Here is a 25487-nt window from a genome sequence, read left to right as displayed (position 1 = left end):
ATTTTAAAACTTCACAAAAACTTTAAGTTTCACTCATTTCTCACTTATGTTTCACATACATTTTATTCTTCAAACCAAGTTCTATAAAATTTGTTTCAAACTTACCTCTAAAATTTCACAAGATGTTAGTCATATAGCTCATGCTTTGAGAACATTCTGAAAGAACTGACCTTTGAAACTTCAACCCAGCCAGCTAGAAGTGATTTTAGAGAAAGAGAGATAACCGTTAAGTCACCTCCTGGGACTTTCTCTTATTAGGATGCTTGCCTACAGTAGTTTGGGGGCACTTATCCTTGTTGTAATACTGCAAGTAATTTGTAAGCAGTTTTAAATATTTTAGTTAATGGAGCAATAGGTGGAAACATAGAAAATGGCCTCATCACAAAATGCAAGTAAAATACGTTGCTTCCACTTCGTTTGACAGTCCATTTTCCTTCGACAGTGTGTTCTGTTGATGGATATGCTGAAATGGACATGAACATTGAGAAGGATTTCTTCTGCATGGTATAAAATTTGTTAGCACATTTGGAGCAGAATAAAATGATGATTAAGCCTTGGGCAAGTCACTCTTTAAGCTTTAGTTTCTTTATTTGCAAAATGGGGTGTTCTTGTTACAGTTGTATAGCAAATCACCATAAACTTACTGGTGTTGATAGGGTTTGGATGTTTTGTCTGTTCCAAATCTCATGTTGAAATGTAATCCCCAATGCTGGAGGTGGTGCCTGGCAGGAGTTGTTTGGGTCATGGGGGCAGATCCCTAACGGATGGCTTGGTGCCGTCCTCGCAGTGATAAGTGAGTTCTCACTCTGAATTTACATGAGATCTTGTTGTTTAAAAGAGTGTGGCACCTCCTCCCTTTCTCTCTCTTGCTCCTGTTCTTGTGGGACACACATCATGCTGGCCCCCTGTCATCTGCCATCATGACTGTAAGCTTCCTGAGGCCCTCACCAGGAGCAGCTGCTGGCATCATGCTTCCTGTACAGCCTGTAGAACTGTGAGCCAATTAAAGCTCTTTTCTTCATAAATTATACAGTCTCTGATATTTCCCTATAGCAACACAAGAACGGACTAACACAGAAAATTGGTACTGAGGAGTAAAGCATTGCTACAAAGATATCTGAAAATGTGGAAGTGGCTTTGGAACTGGGTAACAGACAGAGTTTGGATGAGTTTGAAGGGCTCAAAAGAAGACAGAAAGGTGAAGGAAAGTTTGGAACTTCTTCTTAAGACTGGCTAAATGGCTGTGACCAAAATGCTGATAGAAATATGAACAGTGTAGACCAGGCTGAGGAAGTCTCAGACGGAAATGATGAAGTTATTAGCAACTGGGGTGAAGGTCACCTGTGTTATGCCCCAGCAAAGAACTTGGCTCCACTGTGTTCATGCCCTAGGGATCTGTAGAAATTTGAATTTAAGAGTGATGACTGACCAGGCATAATGGTTCACGTCTGTAATCCTAGCACTTTGGGAGGCCAGCGTTGAAGGACTGCTTGATCCCAGGAGTTTGAGACCAGACTAGGCAACATAGTGAGACCCCAGTACTGGTCCGTGGCCTGTTAGAAACTGGGCTCCACAGTAGGAGGTGAGTGGTGAGCAAGCAAGCATTACCGCCTGAGCTCCGCCTCCTGGGTGGTAGTAGATTCTCCTAGGACCATGACCCGTACTGTGAACTGCACACGCGAGGGATCCAGGGTGCATACTCCTTATTAGAATCTAATGCTTGTTGATCTGAGGTGGAACACTTTCATCCCGAAACCATCCCCCCTCCCTAATATGTGGAAAAATTGTCTTCCACAAAACTGGTCCCTGTTGCCAAAAAGGTAGGGACTGCTGACCTAGGGTATTTGGTGGGAGAAATGTCTAAGCAGCAAAACCTTCAAGAGGTGGCCTGTTTCTAAAAATCTATGATCAGATACAGGAGCAAAGAAATGACTTAAAGTTGGAATTTACATTTAGAAGGGAAGCAGAGCATAAAAATTTGGAAAATGTGCAGCCTATCCCGGTGATAGAAAAGGCAGGCTGTGGAGAAACCGCTTGCTAGAGAGATTAGTGTGACTGAAAGGGAGCCAAGTGCTAATATCCAACACAATGGAAAAAGGGCCTTGAAGGCATTTCAGAGACCTGGGAGACAGTTCCTTCCATCACAGGCCCAGAAGTCTAGGAATAAAGAATAGTCTCAGGGGCCGGGCCCAGGGCTTCATTGCCTTGCTCAGCCTCGGGACAGTAATCACTATATCCCAGATGTTCCAGCTACAGCTGTGGCTCTAAGGGTCTCAAGTACAGCCTGAGCCACCACTCTGGAGGGCATAAGCTGTAAACTTTGTAGCACCTGATGCTAAGTCTGCAGGTGCACAGAATGCAAGAGTAAAGGAGGCTTGGCAGCTTCCCTCCTAGATTCCAAAGGATGTATCAGAAAGCCTGGGTGCCCAGGCAGAAGCCTGCCGCAGGGCCAGATCCCTGACAGAGAGACTCTACAAGGGCAGTGCCAAGGGGAAATGTGAAGTTGCAGCATCCCCACCCCACCATAGTCCCCACTGGGGCACTGCCTAGCGGAGCTGTGGGAAGGGGGCCACTGTCTTCCAGACTCCAGAATGGTAGAGCCCCCAGCAGCTTGCACTCTCAGCCTGGAAAAGCTGCAGACACCAGACTTCAACTTGTGAGCAGTCACAGGGGCTGAACCCCGCAAAGCCACAGCAGAAGGCCTTGGAAGCCCACCGCTTGCACCAGTGTGCCTTGGATGCAGGACATGGAGTCAAAAAAGATTATTTTGGAGAGTTAAGGTTTAATTACTGCCCTGCTGGGTTTCAGACTTGTGTGAGGGCCTGTAGCCCCTTTCTTTTGTCCAGTTTCTCCCTTTCATAATGGTAATGTTTGCCCAATGCCTGTATCACGATTGTATTTTGGAAGTAAATAACTTGTTTTTAATTTTACAAGTTCATAGGTGGAAAATCTCAAATGAGCTTTTGGACTTTTGACTGAGTTGACTCTAGAATGAGTTAAGACTTTGTGGGACTATTGGGAAGGGATGATTAGTTTTGCAATGTGAGAAGAACATGAGAATTTTGTGGGGGTTGGGCAAGGGCAGAATGGTATGGTTTGGATGTTTCATCCCCTCCAAATCTCATGTTAAAATGTAATCCCCAGTGTTGGAGGTAGAGCTTGGCGGGAAGCGTTTGAGTCATGGGGGCAGATCCCTCATAAATGTCTTGGTGCTCTCTTCACAGTAATGAGTGAGTTCTCCCTCTGAGTTCATGCAAGATATGGTTGTTTAAAAGAGTGTGGCACCTCCTCCCTCTCTCTCTCTTGCTCCCGTTCTCATGGGACATGTGTCATGCTGGTTCCCCATCACCTTCCATCATAATTGTAAGCTCCTTGAAGCCTCAGCAGAAGCAGATGCCAGCACTATGCTTCTTGTACAGCCTGCAAAACTGTGAGCCAATCAAACCTCTTTTCTTTTTTTTTTTTTTTTTTTGACAGAGTCTTGCTCTGTTGGCCAGGCTGGCATGCCGTCACGTGATCTTGGTTCACTGCAATGTCCACCTCCTAGGTTCAAGTGATTATCTTGCTTCAGCCTCCCGAGTAGCTGGGACTACAGGCACCCACCACCGTGCCTGGCTTATTTTTGTATTTTTAGTAGAGGTGGGGTTTCACCATGTTGGCCAGGCTGGTCTCGAACTCCTGACCTCAAATGATCCACCCACCTTGGCCTCCCAAAATGCTGGGATTACAGGTGTGAGCCACCTCTTTTCTTTATAAATTACCCAGCCTCAGGTTTTCTTTATAGTGATGTAAGAACGGACTCGAACAAGCATAAAACATGGGTCAGGACTTCAGAAAGGACTTAGGTGGGAAATTCTTGCAACTCGCCCATGCAGTCGCATTCAGATGCCAACTGGGATACAGGCATCTGCACGCTTGACTGGCATGGGAATCCAAGATGGACGTTCCATGGTTTGCAGTGGAGGCTGGCTGTTGGCTGGTGGCTAGGCTGACACCATTGGTTGGAAATACCTACATGTGGCTTCTCCAGCATGTGGCCTAATGGTAGTAGAACTTCTTTTTAAAAAATTTATTTATTTATTTTAGAGACACAGTCTCACTCTGTTGCCCAGGCTAGAGTTCAGTGGCATGATCATAGCTCACTGCAGCCTTGAACTCCTGGCCTCAAGCGATCCTCCTGCCTTGGCTTCCAAAAGTGCTGGGATTACAGGTGTGAGCCACCACATCCTGGTACTAGAGCTTCTTAAGTGGCGTGGTGTCTGGTTTCTCCCTGAACAAACATCACAGGAAGGCCTGGTAGAAGTTGTATGACCTTTTCTGAGCTAGCCTTGAAAGTTAATGACCCCATTCTGCTATACTCAAGTGGTTAAAGCCTGCTGGGATTAAAAGGGCGGAGACCAAAGGTCCAGCTTGTTGATGGGAGGACTGGCAAGATCACATTGTGGGAAAGTATTTGGGATGAGAGACACTGTTGCGGCCATATTTAGAAAATACAATCTTCTGCATATAGATAATATTACTGACTATTTCATAAGGTTTTGTGAGGACCTGTGAAAAGTATGTGTGGAATACTTACTATAGTGTCTGTCACATTGGAAAAGTTCAATAAATGTTATCATTCTTCTTATTATTTCAACACTTCCCTTTGCAGAATTTTTCAGTTTGGAGTAAACACTATTTTGAGTTTCTAAATTGCTTCCGGTTCTCAGAAATATCTGATTAAGTTTAGTCAGGTCAAGGCTAAAAAATATAAGTGAAATTGGATGGAAGTGTATTGTGGTTACCTGTAAAGTGTCTTTTTGAATTCTGAAATACACAGCAGCCTTTTGTGTGAAGGCAAAATATTTTAAATGAGAGGAAAATTCTCTGTAGCCCTCTTGCAACATGCTTTGGTAATGATAATGAACATGCTTTGGATTGAAACTTCCACTAGAGGGTTAGTACCTATCGTTTGCCTTTGTTTTCTCACATTTAAATCTGTTGTAATGATGAAGTCGATGCAAACTTTCTTATCAAGGTTTGCAGGACCGTTCTTTATGGTTGTAAAAGTCACAGATTTTCAGATGTTACAAAATTTAGCAGCAGCAACTTTGCCTTCCCAGAGGAATTTGAAATGAGCATCCCAGACAATGAAAATGCCTCTGACAAACTCAGCTTGTGCTTTGTTGTCAAGCTGTGATGATTTAGATCCTCCTCTCCTTGACTTCAGAAATCGATGTCACTGCTGCCCCAGGTAGCTGGCAAATGATGTTCTCTTTATCTGCCTTTTGCTGTGAAATCGTGTTCTTATCACTGTGCATTGAAGGACGTCTTTGCACCTGACCACTTTGATTTGAGGGTGATGTCAAACAGATTTTCACTCAAATAAATATTCAGTTGTGGCAAGAATGACAAATAGAATCTTTGTGGCCTTGTTTCAATTGGGAGGAATGAGGAATGCATTAGTATGGAAAAATATATTAAAATAACTTTTTTTCTTTTTGATGCAAAATAATTTATGTTCTGCATAGAAAATTTTAGAAAGTCTAGACAAGCAGCCGGGCATGGTGGTTCACGGTTGTAATCCCAGCATTTTGGGAGGCCGAGGCTGGTGGATCACCTGAGGTCAAGAGTCCAAGACCGGCCTGGCCAACATGGTGAAACCTCGTCTCTACTAAAAATACAAAAAAAAGTAGCTGGGCGTGGTGGCATGTAGTCCCGGCTACTCAGGGACGCTGAGGCAGGAGAATTGCTTAAACCCAGGAGGCGGAGTTTGCAGTGAGCCAAGATCGTGCTACTGTACTCCAGCCTGGACGACAGAGGGAGACTCCATCTCAAAAAAAAGAAAAGAAAGAAAGTCTAGACAAGTAAAAAAGGAAAAAAAAATAAGGCTGGGCATGGTGGCTCATGCCTGTGATCCCAGCACTTTGGGAGGATCTCTTGAGATCAGGAGTTTGAGACCAGACTGGGTAACACACCAAGACCCTGTCTTTACAAAAAAAGAAAAAGCAAAAACTTAGCCAGGCATCATGGTGGCGAGTGCCAGTAGTCCTAGCTTCTCTGGAGGTTGAGGTGGGAGGATCACTTGAGCCCAGGAGTCTGAGGTAACACTGAACTATGATCATGCCACTGTACTCCAGCCTGGGGTTAGAAGGAGACCCTGTCGCTAAAAAAACAGAAAGGAAAAAAAAATCACCCTCATGCTTATCACCTGGATATCATAATTAACATTTTAGAATATGTATTTTTGGCAAATACACATACATACACAACGCAGATTTTTTAAGAATGGATCATGCCGAATGCAGTGGCTCACACCTATAATCCCAGCACTTTTGGAGGCTGAGGTGAGAGGACTGCTTGAGCCCAGGAGTTCAAGACGAGTCTGGGCAACAAAGTGAAACCCTGTCTCTACAAAAAAATTTTAAAAATTAGCTGGAAGTGGTAGAGGGTACCTGTGATCCCAGCTACATGAGAGGCTAGGGTAGGAAGATTGCTTGAGCTCAGGAGATCGAGGCTGCAGTGAGCCATGTTCATGCCACTGCACTCCAGCCTGGGCAACAGAACAAGACCCTATCTCAGGCTGGGCACCGTGGCTCATGCTGTAATCCCAGCGCTTTGGGAGGCCAAGGCAGGCGTATCACCTGATGCGAGGAGTTCGAGACCAGCCTAGCCAACATAGTGAAACCCCGTCTCTGCTAAAAACACAAAAATTAGCTGGGCGTGATGGTGCATGCCTGTAATCCTAGCTACTCAGGAGGCTAAGGCAGGAGAATCACTTGAACTCGGGAGGTAGAGGTTGCAGTGAGCCGAGATTGTGCCACTGCACTCCAGCCTGGGCAACAGAGCAAGACTGTGTCTCAAAAACAAAACAAAACAAGGATTCAAAAGAAGAGTCTATCTCAAAAATAAATACATAAATAAATGATCATGATGTACATGTAATTTAGCATCTGGATTTATTAACATAAAAAAGCAATATAGGATGGAGATCTTTTCACGTTAGTAAATACATAAAATCAATTTAAGTTATTTTAATCACTCTCTTATTTTTTCCCTGTGGGGATTTCGATTATTTCCAGTTCCCACAATTATAAACAACACTATAAAGAAAAACCTTGTACACGTTTTTAAAAATTGTTTAAAAATTTTTACAAGTAGCATATGCACAAATAAAACATTAAAATATTGTAGAAAGTTATATAATGAAACATAAAAATTTCCTTTTCTCTTTTCTTCCCATAGTTTAGTTCAGCCCAAGCATCACTGATAATAATACCTTTTAACTGGGTCATTCTCATGATTATTATTTTATCTTTAAATAACATTTCTGCCCTTAGTAATATTTCTGCCCTTTCCCTTGGTTTATCATCTTTAAATCAGTGTCTCTGATTGGATTCTGAAAGATCAGAAATTTACTGCTCTTATAACACCACCCACTTTCCTTGACCCTTCCGTATTAGTTCGTTTTCACACTGCTATGAAGAAATACCTGAGACTGGGTAATTTATTTTTTAATTTAATTTTTTTTTTTTGAGACAGAGTCTTGCTCTGTTGCCCAGGGTGGAGTGCAATGGCGTGATCTCGGCTAACTGCAACCTCCGCCTCCCACGTTCAAGCAATTCTCCCCCCTCAGCCTCCCGAGTAGCTGGGATTACAGGCTTGCACCACTTTGCCCAGCTAATTTTTGTATTTTTAGTAGATACGAAGTTTCACTATGTTGTCCAGGCTGGTCTCGAACTCCTAACCTCAGGTGATCCGACCGCCTCAGCCTCCCAAAGTGCTGGGATTACAGGCGTGAGCCACCCCGCCCAGCAAGTCTGGGTAAATTATAAAGAAGAGAGGTTTAGTTGGCTCATGGTTCTGCAGGCTGTATAGGAAGCATGGCAGCTTCCACTTCTGTGGAGGTCTCAGGAAGCTTCCAGTCATGGCTGAAGGTGAAGGGGCAGTAAGGGGGTCTCACAAGGCGGGAGCAGGAGCAAGAGTGAGAGGGGAAGATGCTGCACCTGTTTAAACAACCAGGGCTAGTAAGAACTCACTCACTATCAGGAGAACAGCACCAAGGGGATGGTGCTAAACCATTCATGAGAAACCTATCCCCATGACCCAACCATCCCCCCACCTTTAACATCGGAGACTACAGTTTGACATGAGATGTGGTGGGGACACGGATCCAAACCATGTCACCCACCAGCTGCAGACTATAGTTAAACACATTTTTGTTCATGTAGTTAACAAAAAAAGTCTATTCTTACTGTCAAATTTAGATGTTTTCCCTAGGTGTCCCTCTTTGATAAGACTAATACATTAATTATTCTCTGTTTCTTTTCCTATGTCATAACTTTTTTAGTTATATTATTTTATATTGTCAAGATGTATAACAGTTACATTTCGTTCTATAACTTCAATTAAATTATTGTATTTTGCCTATAGGTTAATTATTGAAGTAGAAAACTGATAAACATTTATCATATTATTCACTAAATATTATTGTAGTTTGGATCCAAGGAAAGAAATATAATTTATGTCATATAAAACTTCATTGTTTGAAGGAAAATCTTCCAAATGTTCTAGCAAAGTTGGATCCAGTTTTTGTGGATCTTGAATCTTATACAATTTGAGGGGCACCCTTGAAGAGAAAAAGATACAAAATTACAAATACAACACTGGTAGAGTTCATCCTTGGCCTTCAAAAAGGCTCATGAGGGAGGGGCCCTGAAACTTTTGTTTAGTTGGCTTCATTGTAAATCTGTTTCCGGGACTAAGAGGTCCCCCTCAAATTCTTTTCAGCTTCTTTCATTTACAGATCATATTTAGCTGTTGCTATGTTTTTTAATTGTTGCTGTTATATTTTTAAATTTTATTTTTAAAATGTTTAATGATACATAATAAGTATACATATTTATGGAGTACATGTGATATTTGATACATGTATACAATGTAGTGATGTATACAATGTAGTGATCAAGATATCTATCACCTCTAACATTTATCATTTCTTTGTTCTGGGAACATTCAAATTCCTCTCTTCCAGCTATTTTGAAATATAAAATAAATTGTTGTTTATTGTATAAACAACAAGTAATAATAATAAGTAGGACTTATTCCTCCTATCTAACTAATTTTGTTAGATAGTTAACCCTCTCCCTATCCCACCCTCCCCCTTACCCTTCCTAGTCCCTGGTAACCATTATTCTACTCTATTTCTAAGAGATCACTTTTTTTTTTTTAGTTCTCACATATGAGTAGGATCACGTGGTACTTGTCTTTCTATGCCTGGCTTATTTCATGTAACACACTGTCCTCCAGGCTCATACATGTTTCCACAAATAAGAGGATTTCACTCTTTGTGATGTCTGAGTAATGATCCATTGTATATATATATATATATATATATATATATATACACACACATACCACATTTTCTTTATTCCTTTATCCATTGATGGACACTTTGGTTGATTTCATATTTTGTTGCTATGTTTTTTGTATTCTGTATGTCCTCTTTTTTTTGTTTCCTTTTCATTTTGCTGGAACTCCTTCTTTAGCATTTTATTTCACAAAGACTAGATTGGCACTCCATACTCTGAGCACTTGTGTATCACTGTGTTAGTCCATTTGTGTTGCTATAAAAAAATACCAGAGACTGGGCAATTTATAAACAAAAGAGGTTTATTTGGCTCCTGGTTCTACAGACTGTACAAGGATGGCACCAGCATCTGCTTAGCTTCTGGTGAGGCCTCAGGAAGTTTCCTGTCATGGTGACAGGCAAAGGGGGAGCAGCCGTGTCACATGGCAAGAGCGGGAGCAAGAAAGCAAGAAAAAGTTTCCAGGCTCTTTTAAACAACCAGCTCTCTGGTGAACTAACAGAGCGAGAACTCACTCATTACCCTGAGAACAGCAAGAAGGCATTCATGAGGGATCTGCCCCTCCATGACCCAAACACCTCCCAAAAAGGCCACCTCCAACACTGGAGGTCACATTTCCCTGTAAGATTTGGAGAGGACACACATCCAAACCATATCAATCACATATGCATTTATTTTCCCCAAACTTGATTGGTTGTTTGGCTTGGTTTAGAAATCTAAGTTAAAAACATTTTCCCAGCTGGAAGGATAAACACAAAAATAATAAAAATGGTGATTACCTTTGGAGGCAGGTGAGTAGAGAATATGGTGAACAGGAGAGAGTGGGAGTGAGACTTTATGAACACTTTTAAATGTAGTTTTATCCTTTTACCAAGTAAAAATATTATTTGAAAAAAATAAACAAAAATACACAAATCTTTTCTCGCCCTTACAACTTTGAACGTTGTTCCATTATCTTTGAGCATTGAATGTTATTGACGAGAAGTTTGGTATCATTTCTTAACCTTGTTTCTTTTGGTAACCTGTTTTCCTACTCCCTCTATGGAAGCTCTCAAGATTTTCTCTCTACCTTTAGAGTTCTGAAATTTTATTGGATTGGATCTAGGAGTGAATCTTTTTAAAATTGTGTTTGGCTCTTCTTCATAGACCATTTCAAAATGAAGAGTCATGAAGTCTGGGGAAATATTCTTTAGCTACTTCTTTGAATATTTCTTACCTTCCATAGTGTCACAGTTCTCTTCATTTAAAACTTATTTTAGGCAGATGTTTGACTCCTGGATTCATCTTCCGTGTGTCTTAAATTTATTTTTATTTTTTTAGCTATCTCCTGCAAGAAAAATTAAATTTATTTTTATTCATATTCTTTAAAAATGTTTTATTTTTTATTGAGACAGGGGTCACTATGTTGTCTAGGCTGGTCTTGAATTCCTGAGCTCAAGTGATCCTCCTGCCTTGGCCTCCCAAAATGCTGGGATTACAGGCATGAGCCACCCTGCCCAGCCAAAATTTATTTTTATATTTTTGAATTATTTACTTTCTAGTCTCCATTATGGAAAGTTAAATTTAATTCCAATTTCTAATTAAGTCTTCATATCCATTTTATTATTCAGACAATCTAACGCAATTTTTTGGCAATTGTATTTTCAATGTCCAAAACATTTTTGTTCTCTGGTATATGTTTGTTCTCTCTTTTTCCTCACAGACTGTATGCTTTTATGGATAGCATATCCATTCAAATCACTATAAGATTATTGCATACATTTAAAAAAGTATTTTTTGTTTTCTGAATCACGTTGAATTTCTCCAATATTAGTTGCCTATTATGTTCATCTTTGAGCTCTCTCTTCATGCTATTTATTTTTATTCAAATACCTGGTGTTACTTGGGTATCAAGTTATATTCATACATAAAGGCTTTATTAAATAATGATGGTAGCTGGTGTGGGTTTTTCTCTCTGTTTAGATAGGTCAATTTCCATAAAATGTCCCTCCCTTGAATCACAGGCTTGACCTTTGGCTCTGTAAGTTGGCTGGGTTTGTCAACAGATAGATTTTTCTCTAGGAAGGGAAGGTATGAATTAGGCAAGCTGGTGATCCAAGTACTGAAATCCAAGTACTTGGGAAGGTAATTTATACTCTACCATTCTAGAGAAATAAATAATTATTAATTCTGTGGTGATAGTCTTTGGTGTATTTCATCCTCTGGATAGAACTCTGTGTCTTAACATTTTTCTCTGTGTTTGAAACTCAGTATTTTTCTCTCAGGTCTCAATATTCTCCCTAGGAGCCCTTTTTGAGTAGACTATCCATTCTTTATTATTTATTTATTTTTAATATTAGATTATTCATTCTTTAAAAAATTTTTTGTTATTGTTTTAGAAACAGCGTTTTGCTATATTGCCCAGTCTGGCCTCAAACTCACGGGCTCAAGTGAGCCTCTTGCCTCAGTCTCCTAAGTAGCTGGGTCTACAGGGCATGCTGTGACAGGCAGATTATCCATTCTTTGGAGAACAAGTCTCCAGCTTTAACCTAAGGGTACCAGCCCCAACTATTACCCATTCCATTCGTTGGGAAGGTGAAGGGAGGAACCCAACTTCTCCAACTAGTCTCAATGCCATTTGCTTACATGTCTATCTTGATTTCAGGAAGCTGTGGGCAGGTAGCTTCTCTTACAACATGGTATGTCTGGCCAGCATTGACTAACATTTATTGTATATCCAGTGAGATTAAATATTTTTAATTTGTTTAGTGACCATTTGCATTTCTTTTTTCATGCTTGGCTATTGCCTATCTTCAGTGTAGTATTCACCTTGTTGAAAAATATTTTGTTTTAATTTATAAGAACTCTTTATATAAGACTAGGAATCAGAAATGAGACATAACTACAGATTCAAGAAAAATTAAAAGAATTATAAGAGCTAGGCTGGGTGCGGTGGCTCATGCCTGTAATCCCAGCACCTTGGGAGGCTGAGGTGGGTGGATCACGAGGTCAGGAGTTCAAGACCAGTCTGGCCAACATGGTGAAACCCCATCTCTACAAAAAATACAAAAAAAATTAGCCAGGCACGGTGGTGGGTGCCTGTAATCTCAGCTACTTGGGAGGCTGAGGCAGAGAATTGCTTGAACCCGGGAGGCAGAGGTTGCAGTGAGCCGAGATTGCACCACCACACTCCAGCCTGGGCAACAGAGCAAGACTCCGCCTCAAAAAAAAAAAAAAAAAAGAATTATAAGCGCTTACATGAATGCTACGGCAAAAAGAAAATCCTTCTTTAAAAAGGAGTATTTTTCTTCTCTCGCCAGGTGTCCTCGTGGAAGTGACATCATCTTTAAACCCTGCGTGGCAATCCCTGACACACTGCCGTGATGCCCAGGGAAGACAGGGCGACCTGGAAGTCCAACTACTTCCTTAAGATCCTCCAACTATTGGATGATTATCCGAAATGTTTCACTGTGGGAGCAGACAATGTGGGCTCCAAGCAGATGCAGCAGATCCGCATGTCCTTTCGCGGGAAGGCCGTGGTGCTGATGGGCAAGAACACCATGATGCGCAAGGCCATCCGAGGGCACCTGGAAAACAACCCAGCTCTGGAGAAACTGCTGCCTCATATCCGGGGGAATGTGGGCTTTGTGTTCACCAAGGAGGACCTCACTGAGATCAGGAACATGTTGCTGGCCAATAAGGTGCCAGCTGCTGCCTATGCTGGTGCCATTGCCCCATGTGAAGTCACTGTGCCAGCCCAGAACACCGGTCTCGTGCCCGAGAAGACCTCCTTTTTCCAGGCTTTAGGTATCGCCACTAAAATCTCCAGGGGCACCATTGAAATCCTGAGTGATGTGCAGCTGATCAAGACTGGAGACAAAGTGGGAGCCAGTGAAGCCACGCTGCTGAACATGCTCAACATCTCCCCCTTCTCCTTTGGGCTGGCAGCAGGTGTTCGACAATGACAGCATCTACAACCCTGAAGTGCTTGATGTCACAGAGGAAACTGCATTCTCGCTTCCTGGAGGGTGTCTGCAATGTTGCCAGTGTCTGTCTGCAGATTGGCTACCCAACTGTTGCATCAGTACCCCATTCTATCATCAACGGGTACAAATGAGTCCTGGCCTTGTCTGTGGAGATGGATTACACCTTCCCACTTGCTGAAAAGGTCAAGGCCTTCTTGGCTGATCCATCTGCCTTTGTGGCTGCTGCTCCTGTGGCCACTGCCACCACAGCTGCTCCTGCTGCTGCTGCAGCCCCAGCTAAGGTTGAAGCCAAGGAAGAGTCGGAGGAGTCAGACGAGGATATGGGATTTGGTCTCTTTGACTAATCACCAAAAAGCAACCAACTTAGCCAGCTCTATTTGCAAAACAAGGAAATAAAGGCTTACTTATTTAAAGAAAAAAAGGGGGGTATTTTCCTTTCAAAATATAAATGATAACTAATGGATATCAAGATGTTGCAGGTTGAATAGAACAACTAAATGACAGAGACTGAAAAGCTGATTAAAGATTTAACAACGGAAGGGGACACAACCAGATAGATTCAGCTGTATTATATCTAATCTTTCAAGGCCAGATAATTTTGATGTTATTGAAACTATTTTGGTTCATAGAAAAAAAATAGACATCTCTGTGATTCATTTTGTGAAGCCAGTATGATTTTAATCTAAACCTATGACTAAAAGGAAGGGGCATATACCAGGCTTGGCTTAGAATATGAGAAAAAATTCTAAAATACTAGTAAATAAAATATAATATTTATCAAAAGAATAATAAGTGATGATCTAAAAAGTTTATTTCAGGAATACAGCTGTGTTCAATATCAGGAAACCTAGCCATATAATCTATGACAACAACAGGTTAAATAAAAAATAATATAATCATATCAATAGATGCTAAAAAGTAGCTGATAAAATTTGGCAGCTATTCTTAATTTAAAATAGAGATAGATTTTTTAATTAATTACTTTTTAACTAATTTTAATTAATTTTTAAATTAATTTTAGTTTTTTAACTAATTACCAAATATACTAATAAAACTAATTGAAATATGGTTTAACTAAAATTAGGAACCAGATAAGGATGCTTGCTATCAACACTGTTATTTGACAGTGTTAGAAAGTCTTCTAGACTTTCTAGCAAATTATAACATCACAAAATTAAGTAGGTGGTTGAGTCATTGAAAGATAAACATATTCCTTCAAGTTGGCAATATAATGGTATGAAATTTGAGAGATTTAGTAAGATACCTCTAGAATTAACAAGGAAATAAGCAAATGGGGAAAATAATGTATTCACAATGGAATGATAGCAGTAAGAACTGTAAAATGCTTAGGTATAAGTTTAACAAGAAAGATAACATCTTTACAAATAGCAGATTTATTTATTTATTTATTTATTTATTTATTTATTTATTTGAGGCAAGGTCTTGCTCTGTCACCCAGGCTGGAGTGCAGTGCTACAATTATGGCTCACTACAGCCTCAACCTCCTAGGCTCAGTTGATACTCCCACCTCAGCCTCCCAAAGGGCTGGGATTATAGGCACGAGCCACCACGCCCAGCCTAAGAACGGAATTTGACACAAAAACTGAACCAAACAGACATACCTCTTTTTGGGAAGTCTTAATATTAAAAAATTCATTCTTTCAAAAGTAAATCCAATGCAATTACAATTAGTAACCTGTGTGTGTGTATGTGTATGTATGTGTATGTATAGAACAAACACAGTTTAAATAAAAGATAAGTGCTTCAAAGTAGTCAAGGATTTTGTGTGTATGTGCATGTGTGTGTGTGTGTCTGTGGAAAAATTAACAAATAGCAATGACGTGCTTGCCACATATCAAAAACTACATAGCAAATCAGGATGGTATTGACACAAAAATAGCAAGTAAATTGGTAGAGTAGAATGGAGGATCCACAATGGATCCCATTATGGGGCCACTTGCAGTGGCTCACACCTGTAATCCCAGCACTTTGAGGGGCTGAGGTGGGTGGATCACCTGAAGTCAGGAGTTCGGGATCAGCCTGGCCAACATGGTGAAACCTCGTCTCTACTAAAAATACAAAAATTAGCCGGGCGTGGTGGTGGGCACTTGTAAACCCAGCTACTCAGGAGGCTGAGGCAGGAGAATCACTTGAACCCGGGAGGTGGAGGTTGCAGTGAGCCGAGATTGGGTCACTGCACTCCAGCCTGGGTGAAAAGAGCAAGACTCCATCTCAAAAAAAAAAAAAGAAAAAAAATTTAAACAATATGTCTTGAAAGAAAGGGGATTGACATAGATGCTTTTAGTAAAGAAAGTCCTAAACCAATCATTTCATATTATTAGGTAGATAAGGACAGTCAGCAAAAACATTTATGTGTCAGTTACTCAAAAATTTAAATCTATGTTTTATTTTGTATACTGTGCTTAAAGAATTGAGCATTTGTCTAAATCAGCCAACTAAAAGGTCAAAGAGCTTTCCTACAATATGAAAATATTTTTTTAATAGTCCCAAGGATAGTTGTAACCCTGTGCTGTGGTTTGAATATTTGTGTCCCCTCCAAAATTCAAGTTGAAACTCAATCCCCAGTGCAACAGTATTAAGAGGTAGGGCCTTTAGGAGGTGATTAAATAATGAGAACAGAGCCTTCATGAATGGAATTAGCAACCTTATAAAAGGGCTGGAGGGAACTAGCTAGTCCCTTTTTGCTCTTTCATCCCTTCTGCCATGTGAGAACACAGGCTTTTAAGGTGCCATCTTGGAAGGAGAGACTGGGCCCTCACCAGACACGAACGCTGCTAGCAGCTTGATCTTGGACTTCCCAGCCCAATAAACTAATATTGAGTCTCCTACATAATGGGATCTATTTTTTGTTTTTGTTTTTGTTTTCTGAGATGGAGTCTTGCTCTTGTCATCCAGGTTGGAGCGCAGTGGCCCAATCTCAGCTCACTGCAACCTCCACCTCCAGGGTTCAAGCCATTCTCCTGCTTCAGCCTCCCACGTAGCTGGGAATTACAGACACCTGCCACTACGCCCAGCTAATTTTGGTATTTTTAGTAGAGATGGGGTTTCACCATGTTGGCTAGGCTGGTCTCGAACTCCCGATCTCAGGTGATCCACCCGCCTCGGCCTCCCAAAGTGCTGGGATTACAGATGTGAGCCACTGCGCCGGCCGAATGTGGTTTAATTGTTAACTAAGGCTTATAGCTTTTCTCTTCACTTACAGTTTCTAGCCAAGATAAAATGAACAAATATGGAGCTTATATTTTTCTGATTTTGTAGTTAGAATTATTTTAATATTTCAACATTGAGCATAATTATTAATTAGGCTTCTTATGAATGTTTGAAATTTCTTCCTATCCTTAGCTTACTAATAGTTTTATTTATTTATTTTTGAGACAAAGTCTCTGTTGCCCAGGGTGGAATGCAGTGGTGTGATCATGGCTCAGTGCAGCCTTGATCTCCCTGGCTCAAGCAGATCCTCCCACCCCCACCTCAGCCTCCTAAGTAGCTGGGACTGTAGGCATGAGCCACCCCCCACCACCTCAGCCTCCTGAGTAGCTGGGACTGTAGGCATGAGCTAATTTTTGTATTTTTTGGTAGAGACAAGGTCTCATTATGTTGTCCAGGCTGGTCTCGAACTCCCAGGATTGAGATAGCCTCCTGCTTCAGCCTCTCAAAATGCCGGGACTACAGGTGTGAGCCACCATACCCCATCCTTAGCTTACTTAAAGTTTTAAAATGGAATTAGGTGATGGGTCTTGGTTGCTCATTGTACTATTTTTAAAGATTTTCTGTACATCTGAATATTTTGCAATTAAAAGCTGGAAAAAATTAGATTTCTATAATTACAAAGGACATCAAGAAATGCTACAAAAATGCAATTTGATTTTTTGGTGCTGTCAGGAGTCTAGAGCCCCACAATTTGTTTTGGTTACAGTTTGTCACTGTAGGATAAATGATCCATTTAACTATTAAAAAAAAGAAGAAAAAATGTTAGAAAAACGTTAAGAGAAGGCAGAGGGTCTGCCATGACTGATTGGGTTATAAGCAAACAGTCATTGCCCTCTGTTGTTTTTCCTTAGGGAGAGCAGAGATGCTGGAGGGGTTGGAGGTGGCAGGAAATACTTAGCTTAGATCTAATAAGGAATGTCCTTCCGCAGGAGACCATGCATCTTTTTGTCCTTGATTGTACTTAAGAGCTCCATAGGTGCTCTCTGTCTAGGATGGTGGAGGCCACCTTTGGAGGGTGGCTATTCCTTTGATTGGAGAGAGGAGGCAGCAGAATGGTTCCTCAGATAGATCCAGGGCAGCTGCAACTCACAAGATCCTATAGAATTAGCTGGACAGTGTCCAGCTGCCCTGAAAACAACAGAGAGTACCATGTGGGGATGTAGATTAAGTTCTGTTTGCAGTGGACCTGTTGGCCTCCACAGGTTCTCTCCGTGGATTAGTCTTTGCCTTGCATCTCACCCAGAGCCATTCCATCAGGACTGTGAGCACAAGGCAAGGAGGGACTCTGGAGTTTACAGAGCCCAGCTCTTTATTCTTCTGGGAACAAAGAGTTCGCACCTATCTGGCACTTATAAAAGCATGGGCTTGGCTGGGCGTGGTGGCTCACGCCTGTAATCCCAGCACTTTTGGAGGCCAAGGCAGGCGGATCACCTGAGGTCGGGAGTTTGAGACCAGCCTGACCAACATGGAGAAACCCCGTCTCTACTAAAAATACAAAAAACTAGCCGTGGTGGTGCATGACTGTAATCCCAGCTACTCGGGAGGCTGAGGCAGGAGAATCTCTTGAACCCGGGAGGTGAAGGTTGCGGTGAGCCGAGATTGTGTCATTGACCTCCAGCCTGGGCAACAAGAGTGAAACTCCGTCTCAAAAAAAAAAAAAAAAAAAAAAAAGCATGGGTTTTCCAAGAGACGCAGTCTTTAAGACATTGGGCAGGCACATTTTCATGACACTGAAAAATAATTTGTGAAAAAGATTAGTTGTTGCGGACTATATCCAGGATATTTAGGCAATGGGATAGTTTCCAGAGTGCCACATGCACAGCACCTATGGATACCACCTCTGGATTCTGACCTTAAATTAAATCCTGACTCTCCCATTAATAGTTGTGTAAGTTTGGAAGCAAGTACTTAATGTCTCTGTACCTCAGCTTCCTTCTTGGTGGACTGGGTATTACAATAGCACCACCTAGCTCATAGAGTTTGCTTGGAGGTTGAAATAACATATGTAAAATGCTTGGAATGGTACACAGTAAGTGTTCAGTAAGTGTTGACTATTATTATTTTTCTCTTTGGTTTTTGTTTTTATTTTTAGAGATGGAGTCTTTCTTTGTTGCCCAGGCTGGCCTCAAACTCCTGTGCTCAGGTGATCTGCCTGCCTCAGCCTCCTAAGTAGCTGGGATTACAAGTGTGAGCCACCATTCCAGGGTATTATCATTTATTAGCATGGTTATATTGTATCCTCTTTGATATGCCCCACACGCTCCTTATTTTCCAATAGCTCAGATACCTTAAACAGGCCCCAACTTACCTCGGGGCTGAGAAGCAGTTACTTACTCTTGGATTTTCCTGGTCACCCAGATGGAGGGGGTTTCCAGGCTCCCAGGAGCTGCCTGCTTCTCTAGCCCCACCAAAATATTAAATTCTTAGATGAGAGGACTCTGACCCTTGCTTTTGGGTTGTGTTAGTGAGGTAGCAGCTAGTGAATCATCCCATGGATATGGCCTTGGAGTCTCTCTTCCTGTCCTTTCCTCTTGAGGTAAAGGTGTAACTGCGGATGATGAGATTCATCAAGGGCAGCCCCAGGCAGCCCCAGGGGGCCTGCTGGATTATTAGAGCAACATCCCTAACAAAGCCTTGGTACAAGCCATTCTGGGGAGACTTTGTGACTCCATGTGCATCTAGTGCAGGCCTAGTGTATTTGGATTGCTTCCCAGTTTCTATGGAATTTTGAAACTTGGAATTCCAAGTATGGATCTGCTGAGGGAAGCTCCCCATCTCTGGAGTGAAGTTGTGGGGATTCTCACAAGGCTCATTACAACGTTAAGATAACAAGGCCCCAGCCACTTCCAAATCCCTTGGCTATTGATTGCTCCAGCTTTAGGACTGGAAGTTTGCCCTTTTCCCCCAGCTGCAGAGCACAGTAACTTTAGATAAAGTTTAATAAGTCTTGTTGACGGCCTGAGGAAAATATGGCAGGCAAGGGTTGGGGCCACTGGGATTATGGCCATGGGCAGGAGCCGTGTGCACTGTGTGGCCATGCTGGCCCAGGAGCTGCAGGATAATTCCTCCTCTGCCCCTCCACCTCTTTATCCCCCATGCTCATTGAGCTTGATCCAGCCATAGAGGCCTTCTTGTTCTTCAAGCACATCACTAGTGCCCATCTCAGAGCCCGGGCCCCCAGCCCTGTGGCCTCTGCTCAGTGTCACCTCCATAGATGAGCTTTTCCTGTCTTCTGTTAAAAAGACCCCCCTCCTTGTTATTCTCTCTTCCCTTACTTTGCTCTACGTTATTCATAGCACTACCTGATGTTTTATTTACATATTTATATTTGTCTTCCCTACTAGAAAGAAAACTCCTTGAGGGCAGAGACTTTGATCTATTTATTGCTGTGCTCTTGTGCCCGAGAAGAGTGCTTGACATAAAGTAGGTGCTGAATGAATATTTTTTGATCAGTTTAAAAAAGCAACATGCCTCTTGCCCAGTGGAGTCTGTCACAAATCAAGTAGCCTGTGGGGTAGGGCTGATAAAGACATGGGCACTTTTTGCAGCACTTTGCAGGGGGTTGGGGCATTCTAAACAGGAGAGCCTTCTAAGAAGGGAGGCATGAGCAAACCAAGGGTGAATTCTAGGCCAATTCCTGTCCTTCTGGGATGACTGGCCTCTCTCTGAGTGCTAGCACTGGCTAACTTAAGATGTTGTCAACAACTTTGATTGTTCCATGAAGACTAGCTTAATATGTTTCCATCCCTGGGCCCCAAGAATGGGCCCTAAATGCCTGGCGTGGTGGCTCACGTCTGCAATCCCAGCACTTTGGGAGGCCAAGGTGGGTGGGTCACCTGATGTCAGGAGTTTAAGACCAGCTTGGCCAACATGGCCACTGGTCTTTATTAAAAATACAAAAATTAGCTGGGCGTGATGGCGGGCGCCTGTAATCCCAGCTACTCGGGAAGCTGAGACAGGAGAATCGCTTGAACCTGGGAGGCAGAGTTTGCAGTGAGCTGAGATCATGCCACTGCACTCTAGCCTGAGTGACAAGAGTGAGACTCTGTCTCAAAAAAAAAAAAAAAAGAAAGAAAAAGAAAAAGAAAAAGAACGGGCCAGGTGTGGTGGCTCATGCTTATAATCCTAGCACTTTGGGAGGCCGAGGCCGGTGGATCACCTGAGGTCAGGAGTTCAAGATGAGCCTGGTCAACATGGTAAAACCCTGTCTCTACTAAAAATACAAAAATTAGCTGGGCATGATGGCAGGTGCCTGTAATCCCAGCCACTTGGGAGACTGAGAAGGGAGAATCGCTTGGAGACAGGAGACAGTGATTGCAGTGAGCCGAGATTGCACCAGTGCACTCCAGCCTGGGTGGCTGAAAGAGACTCTGTCTCAAAAAAAAAAAAAAAAAGAATAGGTCCTAAAGTGAGATTGTTACCGGAAAGGAGTCCGGATCCAGACCCCCAAGAGAGGGTTTTTGGATCTCACCAAGAAAGAATTCAGGGCAAGTCCAGAGAGTAAAGTGAAGGCAAGTTTATTAGGAAAGTAAAGGAGTAAAAGAATGGCTACTCCATAGACAGGGCCAAGTGCTGCTGGTTGCCCATTTTTATGGTTATATCTTGATTATATGCTAAACAAGAGGAGGATCTCATGCCTCCCCTTTTTAGGCCGCTTAGGGTAACTTCCTGACGTTGCCATCTCATTTGTAAACTGTCATGGCACTGGTAGGAGTGTAGTAGTGAGGATGATCAGAGGTCACTCTCATTGCCATCTTGGTTTCGGTGGGTTTTGGCTGGCGTCTTTACTGCAACCTATTTTATCAGCAAGGTCTTTATGACTGGTATCTTGTGCTGACCTCCTCTCATCCTGTGACTAAGAATGCCTTAACCTCCTGGGAATGCAGCCCAGCAGATCTCAGCCTTATTTTATCCAGCCCCTACTCAAGGTGGAGTGGCTCTGGTTCAAACGCCTCTGACAAGATGAAGTATGAAGGATGGATGCTCAAGAATATAGATTTGACTTCAGTCAGACAGGGCCATTCCCTGCTTAAATCACACCTTCCACTTGGGCATCTTCATGCTTTAGCTCTTCCCTTTTCTCCTAAAAGGAGTCCTTTTCTCTTCCTCCCCCTTTCTAAGATCTCCCTTTTCAAGATCTAGTTCAAATTCTTCTTTTGTGAAGCCTTCCCAGCCATCATGGGGAAGAACTCCTTTAAGTCTCCCTCCTTCTTCTAAACTCCTTTGCATCTTACTGTTCACAACATTCACAACATTTGGCCATGAATGTTGAATTCACATTGAATGTGAATTCAATACAATTTAAGAAACTAACTCCAAAGTCTGATTTCTTTGGTCTACAAAAGCCACCCTTTCCTTTAGTGCTTACAATTACTAGAGTCTAAGCCCTCGTCGTGATCAGCCACTGCAACTTTAGCAGTTTTCTGGTTCCCCTCACATGTAACCATCAGCAAATGCTTACATTTCCTGCAGATACCTGCTGCTTCTGGGGTTCTGCTGGTCACTTCTGGCTACCTTGTGATGAGTTTCTCCAACTGCTCCTGTTTTCCCTGCCACTCCTCATACCAAGTGCGGACCCACCAAAACCAAGATGGCAATGAGAGTGACCTCTGATCTTCCTCACTACTACACTCTTACCAATGCCGTGACATTATCTGCTGAGTATGTCAGGCCCACTGTAACGCCTGTTTCATTGAAAGCTTTGGAGTAACAGGAGGGGATTGTGTAGGAAAGAGGGAAAAAATCCATTGAATGAGATACAGGAGATTATTGTTCTTAAAGTCCACCAGCCATTCATCTGGACAGGGTATTTTGTTTTTTCTCTCCCACTGCTCATTCCTCCTTCTGCTGCCACATTATCATGAGACTTATCTTCTGCCGTGGAGTGTCTTTGCTCGTGTCTGTCACTGGTCCATTTGCTATGACTCCCCTGCCAGGTGCTGGACCCTGATCAGGAGGCCCAGTGAGAAGGGAAAACCCCATGGCGGCCCCAGACTCACTTCTCAAGACACATCCTAACCTGTAGAGATGGATCTCTTCCCACAGTGCAGGCCATCTCAGCGTCATGAGGGTGAGCTGTGTAGCTCAGCATGGTCTTAAGCTACTGAGAATATGATTTTGGCTTTACTGCCATAAAGTCATCGAAGTGTTTTTCAAAAACAAGCAAACAAACAAACACACAAACAAAGTATCCTCAAAAAGTGGAATCAGAAAATTGCTGATAATTTAAAAAACAACTTTCCCTGGCTTCTTGACATTACATTTTCAAAAATATAGATGCTCAAGCTCATTAAAACAGTCTAGTACATTTTTTCTCCCTTAAATATGTTTTATTACATCTTACAAAAATTAGCAGGCTCGTAAAACGTCTGGGAGGAGAATGGTAGTGCCATCCAAGGGAAGGCCGGGGACCTGTCTTTGTCTTGAAGGCTCACAGTCTGGGGCTGGGTGGGTTGTGTTTTGAGGAGTCATTAACAAAAATGTTCTCAAGAGTGACATGTTATTAATTTGGATGAGAAATAAGACTGTTAGACGAAAATGCTCTTCCCAGTGTGTTCACAACTCAGCCCTCTTTTCCTTAGTCTGAACCTTGCTGAGATCCCTTTGAACCTTTGGAAAAGAAAAGTGTCATATTTCATCTCAGTCAATGGATGTTTAGTCTGGAGAAATCTCGGGAAGCAAGCAGTACTTTGGCAGGGAAAAAATCTCCCCCAGTCAGACTGCCTGTCAGGGAATAGGCAGTGGTTTGTCCGCTGGATGAGCCCAAAGTTATCCAAAAGAGAGGGACAGCCACTCCCTGGGTAAATTCTTTCCTGGAATGGAGCTCCCTGGGAACTAGGAGGCAATGTCAACAATGAAGTGTGCTTCCCTCCTCTTCCACCAGGAGTCTGCCATGAGCTGGTGAGGAAGGCACTGTGAGCACTGCAAAAGGTTAGAGATGCCCAAGAGGTTCTGTCAGTAAGTGCTGGGGTACTTGCTAAGAATTTAGAAATGAGGGATATGGATGGTCCCAACTAGGAGGCTCTTAACCTTTTCTGGGTCACAAAGCCATTTGAGAATTTGACTGTTCCCACCTCCCTCTCAATCTATGTAGACACACAATTTTTTGTATAATTTTATTTATTCATTTACTTATTTATTTAGATGGAGTTTTGCTCTTCTTGTCCAGGCTGGAGTGCAATGGCGCGATCTCAGCTCACTGCAACCTCCACCTCCCGGGTTCAAGCGATTCTCCTGCCTCAGCCTCCCGAGTAGCTGGGATTACAGGCGTGTGCCACCAAGCTGGGCTAATTTTGTATTTTTAGTAGACATGGGGTTTCTCCATGTTGGTCAGGCTGGTCTCAAACTCCCGACCTCAGGTGATCCGCCCTCCTCGGCCTCGCATTACAGGCATGAGCCACCATGCCCGGCCTTTTTTGTATAATTGAAGAACAATTCTGAAGCTAGAACACTCTGAAGCTTCTGCTCTAGACTATAAATGCCTGGAGGGCAAGGACTGGATTTGTTCTCTAATGTGTTCCAGCATCTACCAAAAGTGCCTAAGATATAAGAGGTGTCAATGAATGTTTATTAAGTGATAAGATGCAGACGTGCCTGTCAGCCGCTGCAGAGTCCAGGCTGAGGTGTGCAAACGCCAGCGGCATCAGTGCCTCGAGGTGCTTTGAGGCTGGCAGTACTTGCATCCCTGGCATTATTTTTCTTTTTCTTTTTAATTTTTTAATTTTTTTTTTTTTGAGATGACATTTCACTGTTGTTGCCCAGGCTGGAGAGCAATGGCGCGATATCGGCTCACTGCAACCTCTGCCTCCCGGGTTCAAGCGATTCTCTTGCATCAGCCTCCCGAGTAGCTGGGATTACAGGCACCCACCACCATGCCTTGCTAATTTTTGTATTTTTAGTAGAGACGGAGTTTCACCATGTTGGCCAGGCTAGTCTTGAACTTCTGACCTCAAGTGATCCACCCTCCTTGGCCTCCCAAAGTTCTCGGATTACAGGCATGAGCCACTGTGCCCAGCCCGGCACTATTCTTCTTGACATTTAGGGCCAGGGCTGGTGGAATGTGGAAACTTCACTCTCCTAACCCACTGGTCCTGACCTAATCTAGTGAACTGAGATCCAGGACACAGGTGTCGACCTAAAGGACAAAAACCGAGACAAAATTAATAAAAGTAGGGAGTTTACTTGGGCCAGATTTGAGGACTACAATTTGGGTGCACAGATTCAGGTTGCCCTGACTATATGCTGAGATTAGTTAGCAGCAGTTACACGTGAGTTTTTAAAAAGGCAGTTCCTAAGTTGTTTGCCAAGAAGTTACATCAAAATAACATAAGCTATTAATTAGCTATACATTGTTCTTTGTATCACAAATGCCAGGAACATGAAGATAACAGGCAAGGCAGCTAGTCAAGACCAAAACACCTTTAAACACTTGCCCCTGGTCGTGGGGATGGTGGGGGACAGTGCGCGTGACCGAGGTCCCACACTCATGTGTCCCTGGGCCTGATAAATTTCGCATGCCTCACAGAGCTCAGGCTGCTTTCGGCTATTTTTCTTTTCTCACAGGGAAGAGATGAGGAATGACACTTTGAAGGTTCTTGCATTGCTACTCAATATTTGCAGTGACTTTGACACCAATTGCTCCTAAATGCCTCTCTGAATTCAGTCATTCAGCTGTACCGCTTTTACTGAGCATCTTTGGTCTACCGTGTTCCAGGAGGGTGCTTGATGGATGTTGGGGGCTGAGTCACCACAACAGCTGGTCTTGGTCACCTCAAGGGTCTCTGCCATCAGTGAAGGAGCCAGGGGCCACTGTTGCCATTGCCACTTCTAGAAACCACAGGGCTGCTGTTAACTATGCTGTGAGTTCAGACAGGTATGGGACGTTAGAGTAAAATGGACTGTGTCCCAAAGTATTAGAGGCATTCGTGAAAGAGATCCACCAGTA

At 42.6% G+C, this 25487-nt stretch overlaps 1 pseudogene; it reads left to right on the top strand.

Annotated features, from left to right (window-relative positions):
* Window positions 1–12652: 12652 nt before the first annotated feature.
* LOC129012786 (large ribosomal subunit protein uL10-like) lies at window positions 12653–13656 on the top strand (annotated as a pseudogene).
* Window positions 13657–25487: the final 11831 nt, after the last annotated feature.

The sequence above is a fragment of the Pongo pygmaeus genome, chromosome 15, assembly GCF_028885625.2.
Source record: "Pongo pygmaeus isolate AG05252 chromosome 15, NHGRI_mPonPyg2-v2.0_pri, whole genome shotgun sequence".
In the NCBI taxonomy this organism is placed as follows: Eukaryota; Metazoa; Chordata; class Mammalia; order Primates; family Hominidae; genus Pongo; species Pongo pygmaeus.
This window is presented reverse-complemented; position numbering and strand designations above follow the sequence as displayed.